The sequence below is a fragment of the Acinonyx jubatus genome, chromosome B2, assembly GCF_027475565.1.
Source record: "Acinonyx jubatus isolate Ajub_Pintada_27869175 chromosome B2, VMU_Ajub_asm_v1.0, whole genome shotgun sequence".
NCBI lineage: Eukaryota > Metazoa > Chordata > Mammalia > Carnivora > Felidae > Acinonyx > Acinonyx jubatus.
In genome coordinates, this window is record NC_069385.1 from 118,468,765 (window position 1) to 118,486,654 (window position 17,890).

The following is a 17,890-nucleotide window of genomic DNA, read 5'->3' on the forward strand; positions in this document are numbered from 1 at the left end:
CCGACGTGGGGCTGAACTCACAAACCATGAGATCACGACCTGAGCTGAAGTCAGACGCTCAACTGGCCGAGCCGCCCAGGCGTTCCTTTTGATTTTATCAGTTGCATCACATTGGACAAGTCATTCAAAATATATGAGCCTTAGTGTACTTTTCTATAAAATGGGATGAAAACTATTACGTGATAGTATATGATGAAATTATTAATAATTACAAATTATAAGATATAAATACAGTCCACTGCCTGGCACATGACAAGTATTCCCAAATGATAGCAACTCTATACTGACAAATATTAATTGTGCTAGGCCAGGGATGGCCTATAGCTTTCCCCTCATTAATCCAACCTTCTCCTTGTGGCAGTGTAGGTTTGTGAGAGCCTGTGACCCACAGGAGCAGTAAGAGATCATAAGGAAATAGAATTTTTTTTTGAAGGGTGTTGTATTAGTCAGTTTTTTCTATGTAACAAAGTACTCTAAAACGAATTGATTTCAAACAAGGTTTTAGTATATTCTCCTGATTCTGTAAGACAGCAAATTGCGCCAAGCCCGTGTGGGCACTCTGTGTTCTGGGACAGCTCAGTTGTTTTCAGGTTTACAAGTCTGGGACGGTCAACTGGTTCAGCCGAGACTGCTGGGCCTTTCCATTTGGGCTCATCATACGGCAGCCTGGCTGAGGCATATCCACAAGGTGCCGGAACTCTCCCTAGTGCAAGAGAGAAACTGCAGGGCTTCTGCAGCCTAAATTTAGATTCACAACATCACTTCCACTACATTCTCTTAGTCAAAGCGAGTCACAGTTCAACGTCAGTTCAAGAGGTGAGTTAATATTGCATTTCTTAATAGAATGAGCTGCCAAGAATTTATGACTAATTTTGCAATTTACCACAAATGTTCTCTAGCTTTTGTGTCTATATCGAGGAGTTTTGAATGTGAGAGTTGGAGTGCTTCCATATATGAAATGAACTCCACCCACTCAGCTACTAAATTTTACTTCATCCCCATAGCTTTCCCAAAGGGGATGTGAACTAAGAACTGTTGAATTCCAGCATACTCTAGATGTTATGCTTTGTTCTCACAACATTTTAAAACACTTTCTTTACATTTTTTTTTTAATGTTTATTCTTGAGAGAGAGAGTGAGACAGAGCATGAGTGGGGGAGGTGCAGAGAGAGGAGACACAGAATCCAAAGCAGACTTCAGGCTCTGAGCTGTCAGCACAAAGTCTGATGTGGGGCTCAAACCCACGAACCATGAGATCATGACTTGAGCTGAAGTCGGACCCTTAACTGACTGAGCCGCCCAGGCACCGCCTGTTCTCACAACATTTTAGAGATTTCCAGATACAAGCACAGAAACTTGGAGAATTGTAAGTGATCTTATGGTCACCAAGCATATTCTGATACAAAGAACTGTGTACACGGCCCCTCAAATGACAAAGTTAATGAAGCAGACAGGCATTGCAAAGATAATTAGTTTGTTTTTCATTTAATATCACTCCCACCTATTCTTTGCCACCAACAACTCCTGTATGTGTGACTTAGTTGCTTTTTCTCTTACACTGCTCCTGAACAATTTTTTACTGACAAACTTGAAAAATTGCCTCCATGTCCAAATCCACTTTAACTATAGCTCAAGGGAACAGTTCAGCGAAACTGAATAGGTTGTTTGATGAGGACTGTGTGCTAAGATTATAGCACATAATCAACAAATGCTTGTTGAATTTAACTGAAGCTCTTAATTCATCGGGTTACAGAACTGACTGCCTGGAGACAGATGATGTTTGTGATGTCCAGTGGTGACTGGTTCTCTTTCCAGGAACTCTCCAATCCTAGCGTACTTACTTATCATGAACATTCATTACACAGAAATATTTAGTTATCATTAGTCAATTAGGCAAATGAAGAAGAATCTTATACGAAAAAAATTTTTTTTGAGAGAGAGATACAGAGAAATGCAAGGGGGGGAGGGACAGAGAGGGAGAGAGAGACACGTGGACAGGCTCCTTGCCCAGTGTGAAGCCTGTTGCAGGACTTGATCTCATGACCCTGGGATCATGACCTGAGTCAAAATAAGAGTCCATACTCAACTGACTGAGCCACCCGGTGCCCCTTAAATGAAATTTTAAATCAACTGTTTATTTTAAATTACATTTTTAAAGCCAGATATCAACGCACATATTTAAAGCATTTTGCCTAGAAAGTTTTAAATTAGGATTTAACCAGAATTTAAAAATACAAATGATAACACACATAGAATTCTAATGTTCTAACAACTGACAGTATTAGGGAAAAGTATTCCACATGTGTGTAAAGTTTGGGAATTTTGAAAAAATACTTCAAACAAAGAAGTATCTTATAAAATTGTGTTTACAATAATAGAATTGATTACAAATTAGTCTTACTGGAGCATTTCTCTAAGACTATCTGTAGTGTAAACCCTGGCAGCTGGTTTTCCATTTTTATAATGCAAGTGCCCTACATAGGCCCTGTTTGCTCAGGCATCCACTACAAAGAAGCATCCACTTTGAGATGTGGGGATATTGAAGTCCACAGAATTTTTGCAATGATCGTAAAACAAAGAGCCAGTAAAGAGCCAGGGTGCTCCACTCTGATTTTTTTGTTTGTTTTAGAGATCTAGCTGATTTAGAGAATTGACTCCCCTCCCCTTCCTTTTTTCTCTTCCTGTACCTTAATTTCTCCTCTTATGTTTTAAATTCACCCACAAAGAGGGAACCTGCAAAACCCTGGGCCCCCATTCAGCTTTAATAAAGACAGAACCCCAGTATGATAGGGACAGATAGGATAAAATAGGAAAAGAGGGAAAGGATAGGACCTGAGGTCCCTGGGTGGGGAAAAAAACACGTATTTTGGAAAAATGCTGGGAGTGTCCGACCACAGCAAACTCCCTCAGGGAGTAAGGTTCCTCTTAAGAATGTAACAGACACCACCTACTGTCCCTTCACATTCCCCTCAGGAATTTGACAAAAGACCTAATGAAAAATAAGTAGACAATAAAACGTATGACTCACGTTGAACCCCACCCCTCATCCACTAGAAACGAGCCAATTAAAAAAGAATGACTCGGCATTTAGAATTACCTAGCCAGTAAGGGTAGAACCTGAGAAGAAACAAGGGAGGGGGAAAGGAAAGGAGGGCTGACGGGAATCATAAAACAAAGACTCTTGTCTGTTGTCGGGCCCCCCTCTGCAAAGAGGGCTTTCTTATACTCTAATAAGTTTCTGCCTGCTGCTCATTTTGTGTTCATCTCTTCATTCTTCCAAGGGATGAGACAAGGAACTCTGGGTATTGAGGTAAAAAAATCCTGCAACACAAGCCTTGCTCTCAGGCTAACTCCTCCCTACCCCCACTTTGTGACCTCACTGCATGGCCCCAGGCGTGCTGTGTAATTTCCAGGATTTGTAAGTAATAAACCTTTTCTCTTTCAAAGTTTCCTGTTGGTTATTGTTGAAGGTGTCCTGCAATCTTAAGTATCACAGGGGTTGGTCTGGCAACAACATTGTTTATGGATAGCCTGAGGCACGCACAAAAAAAACCCAAAACGCTATCTCATTAAAGAAAAAGATCTGTCAGGGATAGTCTTGCACTTGAGAGGTGGTAGAGATTGAGAGGGTTTAGAGTGAGCTCTGAAGAGAAAGGATAGTGGGGTAGGGGGGATGAACCCACAACCCATTCAGCCTCTTTCTGCCTGTGCATTTGAGAGTCATGCTTTCATTCTTATCTTTGAGATGTGGGGATATTGAAGTCCACAGAATTTTTGCAATCGTTGTAAAAGAAAGTTCCTTTGTAAAAAGATCTTCATTGTTGGGGTTTTTGGAGTGATGGTGGAGTTCGGAATGGATGGCCATTCTTGAGATGTCTTTGGTGCAAAAAGGTGGTTTTAGTAAAGCACGGGGACAGGACCTGTGGGCAGAAAGAGTTGTCCCTGGATTGTGAGGAGAGACTGATTATATACTTGGGTGTTGGGGGAGGTAAAGGTAAGGGGGAGATTGCAAAAGGATTTTCATATGTTAAGACTCACAAGGTACTGGAGGCCTAGCTATTGTCAAGCTAAGGTTGTTTTTCCCTTTCGCAAAGCATTAACATTAAGATAGTAGGGAGTTCCTGGAGAAATGTTCTACTCTGTCAGCCAAAAATATAGTCAATGGGCTGCAGGTTATAAGGAAATTTATTTCTACCTGTTGCTTCCTTCTTGCCTTTGTTCCCCATATCACCTAAGGAGGGGTGATGTTGGGGCTCCAGGAAACTGAGTCTACAGGTTTCTTAGGCTATTGATAAGATTGCATTTTTTTTTGTAATTTACTAAGATATTTGTAAACTGATGGAGACTCAGGTCCTGAATGACTGTGATCTCTATCAACCATTTATTTTCTTTCCTTTTCTTTGTTCTTGGGCAGCCAGGAGTGCCTGAGGAATATCACACATATCCCACCTGGAGAAGAGTGTGTGCTAGCTTATGCGTGGCCCTTAGCTTGCCTATGGTCGGTCATTAACAAGAGAATTTAAACAGAAATGAATAGAAGAAAAATATATAGAAAACCCTAGAAGAAAACGTAGGAAAGAAGCTCCTTGACATTTGCCATGGCAATATGTTTTTGGATATGACACCTAAAGTATAAACAACAAAAACAAAATCAACAAAATGAAACTACATCAAACTTAAAAGCTTCTGCACAGCAAAAGAAACAATTAACAAAATGAAAAGGCAATATCGGAGTGGGAGAATATTTAATAAATCATATATTAAATAAGGGGTTAATATGAAAATATATAAAGAATTTATATCACTCAATAACAAAAATGCAAATCTGATCAAAAAATGGGCAGAAGAACTAAATAGACATTTTTCCAAAGAAGACTTCCAAATGTCTAACAGGTATGAAAAGAAGTTCGACATCACTAATCATCAGTGAAATGCAAACCAAAACTACAGTGAGATATCACCTGATACCTGTTAGAATGGCTGTCATCAAGAACATAAGAGATAAATGTGGGCAAGAATGTGGAAAGAAGGGAACCGTTATACACTGTTGGTGGAAATGTACATTGGTTTCCCCACTGTGAAAACAATATGGAGGTCCCTCAAAAAATTAAAAATAGAACTATCATAAGATACAGCAATTCCATTCTGACTATATACCCAAAGGAAATTGAAACAGAATATCAAAGAGATATATGCATTCCCATATTTATTGCAGCATTATTCAAAATGGCCAAAATATGGAAACAACCTAAGTGTCCATCAATGGATAAATGGATAAAGAAGATGTATGTGTGTATCCATATACATGCATACAATAGAATATTACAGCGATGAGAAAGAAAGATATCCTTCCATTTGCAAAAACATGGATGGACCTTGAGCATATTGAGATAAGTCAGAGAAAGTAAGTACTGTATGATATCAAGTAAGACCTTGAGATGTCAGAGAAAGTAAGTACTGTATGATATCACTTACATGTGGAATTTAAAAAAGTCAAACTCATAAAAACAGAGTAAAAGGGTGGTTACCGGGGATAAGAGTGGGGGTGGTGGTATAGGACAGATATTGTTTGAGGGTACAAACTTGCAACAAGTAGTAAATAAGCCCTAAAGATCTAATGTATAGTGAATATAGACAACAACATTGTATTATAATCATCAAAAGTGTGAATATGAATAAGAAACCTCACTAGAGTGGAGTTGGGAGAACAGAAGGGGGAGTTCCAGGCTCTGAGCTGTCAGCACAGAGCCCAATATGGGGCTTGAACTCACCAACCGTGAGATCATGACCTGAGCCAAAGTTGGATGCTCAACCGACTGAGCCACCAAGGCCCCCCAAAAGGAGAAATTCTTGGTCCTTCAGATAACTGAATACAAACTGTCATAAACCTGGAAGAGCTTCAGTCTCAAAAAGCAAACAAACGAACAAAAAAACCCACAAAACCTTGGTAGTGGAGTTTAAGAGAATGACTAAACAAGTTTTCATAGATGAAAGCCCGAGCCTCTGGTATGGAGAGAGTAGATATGTTTGTCAGGGTCCCATGTCTAGGCGACAAGTGTGCTGAAGTAATCATAGACCTTTGAGAAGGCTTTTACACAGCCTTGTATTCCTCAGATACCTTGGCATATACCACTGACATTGCTAGCAGGCTGTGAGGTGATGAAGGAATTGTAAATTTACAATCAGAACTAAGGTGAAATTCACTACTCAAGTGTCCAGGTCATTTCTATGATAAATGCAGACATGAAAGCCTACCTGCCTTGTGGGGGATTAGCTTAGGAATCCCCAAGCTTACACCAATGGGTTAACAAGGCATAAAGAAATATAAAGTCATAAAATTCTCACACCTGAGTTTGGGTAAAACAGATTGGCACTCCAAGAATAGGGGGGTGCAAAGACACCCTGAGAAAAGGGAGGTACAAAAGTGCCAGAAATAGGTAGGTGCAAAGGCACTCCCAAATAGGGAGGGGGTGCAGCGCCCCCCAAAATAGAGAGTGGCAAAGGCCTGAAATAGAAATGGCAAAAGGTGCCCAATACACAGGAATAACAAGATTAGATTATTCAGGGTGAAAGCACCCCAAATTTAGTACTATAGCAGAAAGCTGCTTTCATAGGAAAATAGGACCAGGTTAGGTAAACGGTGAATTGGACTATGGACCGCTGCATTGCAGGCAAAGCAGCCCAGAGCAGAGATGGTTAACAAGAGAGCAGGTGCCTTGTTGACCCTGAGGTTATTCCCCCTATCTGTCTCATCCCCTAGGCTGGCAAAGATAAACAGGCACGGAGTCTCCTGTCTGCTGTTAACAACCATCTACCCATCTACCCAGTGCCAGGATTTTGTTTTATATTGACCCAAAACCCAAACACTGTATATCTTCAAAACCCCCTTTCCCCCCTCACGTCCTCAAGTTAATGTTCACAGTTTCTTTGTCTCTTTGTACATGCCCATCATGTATGTAAGCCTTCTGATCTAAATAAATACGAGACCAGGACCCTTATTCGGGGCTCTTGTCTTTTTCCGAACATTAGCCATCTCTCTCGCTTCAATCCTGTGTCCGCTCTTTTGCTAGACAAGAGACAACTTGAAACTTAGAGTCTATGACACTGCCTTTGTTTTTATTGATGAGGAATGCTCATTCTTGCTGTGAGCCTCTTCCATCCACTGACTTCAGAAAATATCCCATTTTCCCATGCTACAGAAACACTACAGAAAGTACTATCTCCATAAGTAAAGGAAATGCATGCTTAAAGAAGGAAGAAACATTTTTGAAAATTAAACAACGTGGTTGAGAAGAGAGTAATTATAAATCAAGTAGTAAATTCAGCAAAAGAAAGGTGTTCTTCTTGCCTATTCTTCATTCCTACTGAATTTTAGATTCATGTCGTTAATTTTAGAATTTCATGTGAAATTTGATTTATATTTTATCTCTTTAGCTTTTCATGTTACATTAAATAAATTAGTAAGTTGTCATATTTTTGTTTCATACCTTTTAGATTTTGTTGGTATTGTGAAAAAGACTTTTCTATACACATTAGTTCTGTTCCTGTGAGTTCTCTTGACAGCTTTGCTTTCCAGAGACAAGTGATGCTGCACTACATCTGATCCTTATTGGCTGGAGAGAACATGTTCAATGTCAAATCGCTGTTCCACTTAAACACAACTTCTGCAAATGCTCTGTCTGTAAGTTCTCCTTTAGCTTATGTTCTCTTTTTGGGCACGAGGCAGTGTGGGAGTTGAACAGAGCAAGGCAGGGCTGCAAAGGCACTCTGAATGTGTTTTTCCCTTCCCCTGGTATCCTAAATCTGTCTCCAGGATTTAGCCCTTTAGGCCAAATGGTACTTATTAATACTGTAGTCAGAGATGATGGAATAAATCATCTCCATATAAGAAGAACTAAATATTACTAGAAAGAAAAAGCACTTCTGTAAGTGAAGCAATACAGTGGAGACAAAAGCTTATTATTTTTAGAAATTAATACTATAGTGTCAGATATACATACATACACACATTTATTTATTTATTCATTCATTTATTTATGAGTACTTTGCATACTGACTTTTGAAAATACATTACTAATTTTTAGTATGTCATGTAGATCTTGATTGAAACTGAATTAAATCCATATTATATTCCTCTCTGGGAACATCGTATTCTGCTCTGCTTTTTCATCTTTGGTGGTCTCAGAAGAATTTTATAATGTTTTCTCTGATGATTCTTTATATCCCTTGTTAAATATATGACTTAATATTTTGGGTTTTTTTGGTTGTTGTTTTTGTTCTTGTTAATGGGTATTTTTTTCTTCTCCTCTACCTAAATATTTTTATCTTGTACTTCTTTGTGGCTTAGTCTGCCAGAGACCAATGATGCTGCCTCACGTATGGTTTTAATTTGCCTGAGAGGAACTTACCCAATGTCTTATTTTGGTTTCACTTAAACCCAACTTCTGCAAAGGTTGTCGCTACAGCCCGGCTAGAGAGAACTGGGTTGTGGGGTTGCAGATTTGGGTGAAGAAATGTGATAGCATGTAGACTATGGGTGTGCCTTCCAGAGCGTTCTGCTTCTCTATTGAGAAAAAGATTCCATATGCAAAGAGAAGTGAAGGGCCGAACAGTCATACTAAGGAATATGTATTACCCCTCTGATCTAGGTCACAACTAAGTGCTACACTTAATCCAAGGATGGGCTTGCGATCATAGGTCTGTAGGGAAATGACAACTATAAATATCAACATCATAAAGTGTTTACACTTCTAGAAATGCAGAGGATACTTCATTTATTTATATCTGCTCAGTCCTAAGTGAGTTTCAGAATATGCTCTGCCCACTAAACTGCCAATGAATCCCAAATCAACTATTGGTTTGACCTGCATCAAGCAGGTGTGAACGTGATTTTTGCAGTTTCAGAGTCAACCAACACATTCTGCGATATGTAAATGATGGAAAGGAAGTCAGGAAGGGAGGGAGGGGATAGATCCAGCTATTTGCCTAGCTGTCTTATTGCTGGTTAGTTTCCTGCGATGGCAGAACCTAAAGTATGAGTGGCTATTCCCTCCTATTCCTTCCCTCCTCCCCTTTCCCACCTAATATAAAGAAGGCAGGCTTCTTTTGGCTTTTGACACTAAGACTTCTCCCCCAGATGTATTGGATCCTGATCAACAAGGCTAGTGAGAAAATAAAGACAGATTGCCAGGTTACCCTTCAGACATAATGATAATGATAATTAATAAAAAAAATAATAATAATGCCTAATAATTACTGAGTGATTTCTATATGGCAGACACTCTTCTGCTAAGTGCTTTTACTATATTAACTGGCTTCATCTTCATGATACCATGAGGTAGGTATAGGTTACCAGATAGGAAATTGTCGCATGGAGGAGGTGGACGCTTGCCTAAGGCTGCACCATTAGTAAGGGGTAGAGCCAGAATTCAAACTCAGGCCGTCCAACCAGAGAGGGGTGACTGTGCTACACTGTGGCCCGGAAGGGCATTTACATACACTTCCCCTCATGGGCACTAGACCACGTAATTCTTCTTCTTCTTTTTTTAATGTTTATTATTGAGAGACAGATACAGAGCGTGAGCAGGGGAGGGGTAGAGAAAGGGGGGTGACACAGAATCTGAAGTACGCTCCAGGTTTTGAGCTGTCAGTACAGAGCCCGACGTGGGGCTGGAACTCACAAATTGTGAGATCATGACCTGCGCTGAAGTCGGTTGCCCAACCAACTGAGCCACCCAGGTGCCTGACCACATAATTCTTCTAAAGAAGGAATTAGGCACCTGGCCACATACACCTTCAATGGCCTCCTCCTGGCAGTGTTTCACCAGTATGAGCCTTTGGTGGAGAGTTACATTTTTGTAGCTCTTCTCTGTGGGCACCTTATGGGTAGAAAAGAGCTGTTCCCCATCTCTCTGTTTTTCATATCTGTCACCGTATTTTGTTCCTGCATGCATGCCTGCAGGGATGAACACTCCTGGTCAGTTCTAGTGTCATTTATCTAAGGGTTATTTAAAGAGGTGACACATCTTAGAGATTTCATGCTCAGCTGAAGATTCTGAAATTTTGTTCAGTTATACTAGAAATCTTACAGGTAAAACACTTTGAGTCTAAAAAGTGTTCAGCTTCATCAAAAACCAAAGCAGTTCCTGTGCTGAGACCATTGCTAAATGCAGTCAAAGGGTCAAGGTTTGCACCTAGTCCCAAAAGTTCTAACACAAAAGCTGCTGTACTTTAACTACAGGCTGGACATTTATTCTGAAAGTTTCCTTTTGCAGGAAAAACAGTGTGAACTTCAATAGGGCTCTCCTGTCTCTGCTTGCTTGAGTGGCACAGTTCCTGGGTTTTGAATTTAAGGCTTGATGGATTTGGGAAGTGTTTGTGTTTTTCCTCTTTATCTGTGAGGTACAAGGTGGTAAGTATTTTAGTTACATGAAATGAGTGGGTAAAAAAGAAAAAATTGGAGGGAAATGAGAAATAGAAATGACTAAGATACATAAAAGGATTAAGGGGCACCTGGGTGACTCAGTTGGTTGAGCATCTAACTCTCGATTTTGGCTCAGGTCATGATCCCAGAGTTGTGGAATGGAGCCCTACATTGGGCTCCATGCTGAGCATGGAACCTGCTTAAGATTCTCATTCTCTCTTTCTTTCTCCCTCTACTTCTCATCCCTGCTCACATGCTCTCGAAATAAATAAATAAATAAATAAATAAATAAATAAATAAATAAATAAAGGGATTGAAAAGTGGGCTTGGGAGCATAACTAAGATTGGAAAGTTTGTGGTCATGATCCCAGAGGGACTGTGAAGTCATATGGGAGGAGAAGAAAGGCAGAGAAGACACCCAGTGGGGACAGGGTGGGCAGGTAACTTCAGAAATTCTACACAATGTTCCATATGTAAGTGTTTCATATACCAATTTCACTGAACTGAGATGTTAATGGAGTTTCCATGCCCCCTCCCCTGCCTGCCACCACACGTTTGGGTATGCCTTCTTTGTGGTTTAGTCTGCCAGATACAAATGATGCTGCCTTCCTTTTTTTGCTTTGTTAGCTGTAAAGACAAGTATTTAACAATTTATCACGGTTTCACTTAAGTGTGGTTTATGCAAAGATTTATGTTCCATCATTCTTCCTCTTCAACCACAACATGGTCTAATAACTACTTCCTATGCCCAGGCAGCTTCTCCCTTCCTACAACCATCAAATGTGTCAGTTTCTCTGAGGTTTCAATGCACATTTTAGATAGTAACAGAGTCTTTGGTCAGTCCATCAAAAAGCTTCACACAAGATGTGAAGCACATCAGAACAAACTATAAGTAAAGACATCAAAAGAGTGTAGATTAATACTCCCAACTGTGAAGGCAATTTTCAGTTAGTCACTATATTTTACAGGGCACCTTCTAGGCATATGAAACCAGCATAGTAGTAACTACACTGCAAAACTTTCCAAATGCAGTTGGGAAAACCATTTCAATACGATGAATCTGAAATTGTTTGGTATGATAGTGAGAGTGTGCCTAGTTATGGACCAGACAGACATAGGGCCACTGTCTCAACAGTGGCCTCAACTCTCTCTCTCAACAAAGAGACAGGTTTGAAGGGAGAGGGCTGCAGTAACCAGGGGGCTGGACCTACAGAGCTCACACTTAAACAGAGATAGGAGCCATGCTGCCTGCCAGCTCAGGGTGTAGGCAATAAAAGTTCCCCTGCTGGAGGCCAGCATATCGGTATATGCTGGCATATGCTGGCCATCAGTATGAACACAAGTATATTTTCCAAACAGTGAGTCCTTCAGGGCCTGGGCTAAATTAACCAGCACTCTCCCAATGATAAATCAGCTCTAATTTGCTTTGTATTTTAGAATTTTCTAAATGCAATAGCTGATAATTTGAGCCACATTGGTTTACACTGCTACTGACTCAAGGGCCATGTTATAACTCAAGTATAAGAATAGGATTTTGCATTGCTATGCAAATTTATCAGTGACAGTTACTGTGTCTCACTACCCATTCACATACCTGTTCTTTTCTGGTACTGAATAAAAATATATGACATTAAGACGTTTATAACAAGATTGATACCATGAAAGGCTCACTTTTGGCTCTCCAGAAGTCTGTCTCTTAGAGTTTGTTGTATCTCTCTTACTCTTGCTGAGGCATCATCCAGTAAGCTTGCAAATTCTGTAATCTCTTTCTTCCAATAGATTTACTACATCTAAACTTAAATATAAGTCTAGGAATCCTTTCTGACAGTAGGACACTGAAAAGAAGCATCCTTCTATTCCCTTATTTACTCAACAGATCTTTTGATCAACTGGAGAGTCTGGGCTACCCTAGCAAAGGATAAATTTCTCTCCTAATTATCTCAGTTACTGGGGGCTCCTTAATATGGGAGTTTTTACTGTATCACATGGGGAAAATGAAGGATATGACTGACTTTGTGGGGTTGGTTTGGGGAGATCAGCTGCACTGTGTCAAGTAATTCAGTGAAAGGCACTGTCGTTGTTTCCTACTCTGAACATTTTGATCTGAACATTTCCTTCACATCAGAGCTCCACGCACCTCTGATAAATGGTGAAGAGATTCTGAGAATGTTTCTGAAAACCTTTAGCATGACAGAATTTGGTCACTTCATATTGCTATTTCTTCTTGATTTGGTTTTGGAAGTTGGTGACTTTCTTTTTTAATGTTTATTTATTTTTGAGAGAGAAAGAAAGACAGAGTGTGAGTGGGGGAGGGGTAGAGAGAGGGGGAGATACAGAATCCGAAGCAGGTTCCATGCTCTAGGCTGTCAGCACAGAGCCCAACACAGGGCTTTAATTCACAAACCGTGAGATCATGACCTGAGCCAAAGTTGGACACTTAACTGACTGAGCCACCCAGGTAGGTACCCCAAGTAGTTTGTGACTTTCTAGGAATTAGTCCAATTTATCTAAGTTATCTGATTTATTTGTATATACTTGTCCATACTATTGCCTTTAAAAAATTGATGTATAATTGACATATAACATTATCTTAGTTTCAGGTGAACAACATAATGATTCAATATCTGTATATATTGCAAAAATGATAACCATAGTAAGTCTAGTAACATCTGTCAACATAGATAATTACAAACATTTTTTTTCTTGTGATGAAAACTTTAAAATTTGGGGGCACCTGGGTGGCTCCATTGGTTAAGCATCTGACTCTTGATTTTGGCTCAGGTCATGATCTCACAGTTGGTAAGATGGAGCCCTGTGTTGGGCTCTGTGCTGAGCAGGGAGCCTGCTTGGGATTCTCTCTCTCCTTCTCTCTGCCCGTCCCCTGCTCATGTGAGCGCTCTCTCTCAAAATAAATATTTAAAAAAACTTTAAAATTTCTACTTCCTTCACTTTCAAATATGCAATACTGTGTTATGGACTATAGCCAACATGCCATACATTACAACCTTGTTATTTATTTATTGTTTTATAACTTTTGACCTCCCCATAACCAATTTCACCCACCTTCTCTGGCAATCACCAATCTTTTCTCTATAATATGAGCTTGGATGTTTTGTTTGTTTGTTTGTTTTGTTCTTAGATCCCACATGTAAGTGAGATCATATGGTATTTGTCTTTCCCTGTCTGACAAATTTCAATTAGCATAATACCTTGAAAGTACACCCATGTTTGACATAAATGGCAAGATATCATTTTTTATGGCTGAATAATATTCCATTGAATATATACCATGTTTTCTTTATTCATTCATTCATCAATGAGCACTTAGGTTGCTTCTATATCTTAGCTATTGTAAATAATCATGCAACAAACATAAGAGTGCAAATATGTCTTCGAAACCCTGTTTTCATTTCCTCTAGGTATATACCCAGAGTGGAATTGCTGAATTGCATGGTAGATCTACTTTTAATTTTTAGATTCTTTTTCTTTTTTGCTGATCTGATTTGGCTAATTGTGCTGCCATGTCTTTGAATTCGGTGATCCTTTCTTCTGTTTCATCTACTGGTGAACCCCAATAGTGTATTTTTTTTAGTTCAGTTATTTTATTCTTCAGCTTTGTGAATTTTATTTGTATTTTCTTTTTCTTTGTTGAAATTCTCCCTGTGTTCATCCAGTTTTCTCCTGAGTTTGGTGAGCACCTATAAAGAACCACTGCTTTGAGCTCTTTATCTGGTAAATTTCTTCTGTCCTTTCCATTAAGGACTTTTTTTCTGAGGTTTTATTTCGTTCTTTTGTCTGGAACAGATTCCTCTGTTTCTTTATTTTGCTTGACTCTGTGTTGATTTCCATGCCTTAGATAAAATAGCCACCTCTCCTAGTTTTGAAGGAGTGGCCTTGTGTAGGAGATGCACTTTATTTTTCAACCCTGCTTTAGCTTTTGGTTGACTCTCAGACTTTTGTGATTATCTAAGCAACTATTTTATTTTCATCCTTGTTCAAAGTCCATGCTAATCTTCGCTGTATTGTTCCAATTTTAGTATATGTGCTGCCAAAGAAAACACAACTTGTTTTATTTTCAGGGCTTCTAGTAGCTTAGGGTATGCCAAAACCTGTCAGTGTCCTAAATGGGAGGATCTCAGTTAACACCAAGATTCAATCTGTTTGGAAGCCAGACCCTCAAGCAGCAGCTTTTAAGGAGGCAAATATATGCAGTGTTGTGGGACTGCAAACATAAGCCCTTCTGGCCACCAGAGCCTGACAATCTGGTGGTGTCCTTTGGGTGGCAGTTGCAAAAATTGTCATGCTAGTGTAGAAGCTCCTTTCTAGGAGATACTGGCTAGTTAGAGCTAAGCAGTGGGGGAGCCCAATGATGGTGTCCACCAGCCTTTGTTCCTTGAAAACATCTCTATAGCATCCTAGATATGCCCCTCAGGCTGATGCTCCAGGACAAACAAATAGGCTTCTTTCACAGACAGACTCAGTGTATGTTTCAGTCTGCTGTCTGGGCAGCGCCCTTGAGGCAGTAACCTTCCAAGAATTTTCTTCCTAATTGTTATAGTCTTGTGGGATCAATTAATGCAGGCCCCCCCCCCCCCGCCCACTTGGCCACCAGAGCCAGATAACCAAGGAATGCCCTGAGGTCAGTGGTCTTAAAAACTGAGGCAACAGACACATGTAAAATCTTCCCTCTAGGAGATACTGGAACTTTGGAGCATGGTAGAGGGAGAACATAAAAATGTCAACCACCAGCTGGAGCAAGGCAGAAGGAAAGTGTAGCAATGTCTCCTACCAGCCTCTGTCCCTGAGGAATACATCAGCAGGCTCCTAGATATATGTTAAATTAGATGCCTGCCCCTTAGGCTGATTCTTTAAGAATAAGCAAATGAGCCTCCTTCATATAAAGTCTGGGTGCCTTGCAATTGGCTAGTTTTGTGCTGGGCTCCGGGATGAATGAGTCCAAGTGTACAAACCTTTAAAGAGGCATTTTTCAGTTGAGCATATCTTTTTTTGGAGGCAGGGCATGGTGTATTTTATTGGTGGTACATAACAAAGGAGGGCTCCCTAAGGCCTTCCCCTTCTTCAAGGGGTCTGGGATGGAAACTGTTTCAAGGTTTGGAGATTCTCAGTGTGCTGGGGGATGAGTTGGGGTAACCAGCTAAGGACCTCTCTCTTCTTTTTTTGCTTCACTGGGGCTGGATGTTCAGGGGTCTCTTGCTCCTTGGAAGCCATGTGGACAATAAGGTTCACCACCCAATGGCTGTAGCCAAATTTATTGTTGTACCGGGAAATGAGCTTGACAAAGTGGTCATTAAAGGCAATGCCAGCCCCAGCATCAAAGATGGAAGAATGGGTGTCACTGGTAAAGTTGCAAGAAACAACCTGGTCCTCAGTGTAGCCCAGGATTCCCTTGGCCCAGCATCAAAGGTGGAAGAATTCACGTCACTGTTAAAGTTGCAGGAAGCAACCTTATTCTCAGTGTAGCCCAGGATACCCTTGAAGGGGCCCTCTGATGCCTGCTTCACCACCTTCTTGATGTCATCATATTTGGCAGCTTTTTCCAGGTGCAGGTCAGATCCACAACTGATGTGTTGTGGGTAGGGACATGGAAGGCCATCCCAGTGAGCTTCCCATTCAGCACAGGGATAACCTTGCCTTCAGCCTTGGTGACACTGATGTTCTGGGCCGTCCCTCAGCTATCACACCACAGCTTCCCAAGGGGCCATCCACACTCTTCTGGGTGGCAGTGATGGCAAAGACTGTGGTTATGAGTCCCTCCATGATGCCAATGTTGTCATGGTGATGTTGGCCAGAGGGACCAAGCAGTTGGTCATTCAGGAGGCATTGCTGACGGTCTTAAGGGAGTTGTCTCATGGTTAATGCTCATCACAAACATGGGGCCATCAGCAGAAAAGGGGCAGAGATGATGACCCTCTTGGATCCACTCTTCAAGTGAGCCCCAGCCTTGCCAATAGTAGTAAAGACACCAGTGGACTTCACAACATATTGAGCACCAGTATCACTCCATTTGATGTTGTTGGGATCTTGCTCCTGGAAGGTGGAAATGGGCTTTCTATTAATGACAAGTTTTCTGTTCTCAGCCTTGACTGTACCATTAAATTTGCCATGGGTGATTTCATACTAGAACATGTAGTCCATGTAGCTGAGGTCAGCGAAGAGGTCACTGATGGTGAAAATATCCACTTTGCTAAAGTGAAGGCAGCCCTGGTGACCAGGTGCCAAATATGGCCAAATTCATTTTACTCCAAGCTTCACCATCATATCTCTTGAAATCAGGAAATATGATGCCTTCAGCTTTTTTCTTTCTCAGAATTGCCTTGGCTGTTCGGAGTGTTTTGTGTTTCCACACATATTTTGGGATTATTTTTTCTATTTTTGTGAAAAATGCCATTGGAATTTTGATTGAGACTACACTGAATTGGTAAATCACTTGGGGTAGTATGGATATTTTAATAATATTAATTCTTCCCATCCAAGAATATAGGATATCTTTCTATGTATCTGTGTCTTCTTCAATCTCTTTCATCAGTGTCTTATAGTTTTTAGAGTACAGTTCTTTAAATTCCTTTCAAAGAACTGGTTAAACTTATTCCTATGTATTTTATTGTTTTTGATGTTTTGTAAATGGTATTATTTTTTATTTCTATTTCAAACAGTTCCTTATTAGTGTATAGAAATTGCTGCTGATTGCTGATTTTGTATCCTGCAAATTTACTGAATTCATTTATTATTTCTAACAATTTTTGGTGGGGTCTTTAAGATTTTCTATATAAAAGATTGTTATTTATAAATAGCAACAGTTTTACTTCTTTTGTCTGTTTTGGATGATTTTTATTTCTTTTCCTTGACTGATTGCTCTGGTTGGGACTTCCAGTATTAGTTTAAATGAAACAGAAAGAATGGGCATTCTTGTCTTTTTCTTGATCTTTGAGGAGAGTCTTTTAACTTTTCACCATTGAGTGTGATGTTAGCTGTGGGCTTGTCATATAACGCCTTTATTATGTTGAGGAACGTTCCTTCTATACCCAACCTTTTGAGAGTTTTTATCATGAAATAATGTTGAATTTTGTCAAATGCCTTTTCTACATCTACTGAAACAATAATATGATTTATATTCTTCATTCTGTTAGTGTGGTGTATCACATTTATGTATTTGCATATATTGAACCATCTTTGCATTCCAGGGATGAATCCCACTTGATCATTGTGTATGATTCTTTTAATGTGTTCTTGACTTCACTTTGCTAGTATTTTGTTTAGGATATATGCATCTATGTTTTTCAGGGATGTTGGATTGTAATTTTTTTTTTTCTTGTGTCATTGTCTGACTTCAGTATCAGGGTAATGTTGGCTTTGTAAAATGAGTTTGGAAGTGTCCCTTCCTCTTCAATATTTTGGAAGAATTTGAGAATGATTGTTATTAATTCTTATTTAAGTGCTTGGTAGGATT

General features: G+C 40.0%; 1 non-coding gene and 1 pseudogene across 1 annotated transcript; both read right to left on the bottom strand.

Moving 5' to 3' along the window:
* Positions 1-592: 592 nt before the first annotated feature.
* On the bottom strand, positions 593-16,698 carry LOC106976087 (glyceraldehyde-3-phosphate dehydrogenase-like; annotated as a pseudogene).
* On the bottom strand, positions 14,372-14,483 carry LOC113598957 (U6 spliceosomal RNA). The gene has a single exon (XR_003419721.1). It is a non-coding gene; the product is annotated as a U6 spliceosomal RNA (small nuclear RNA).
* Positions 16,699-17,890: the final 1,192 nt, after the last annotated feature.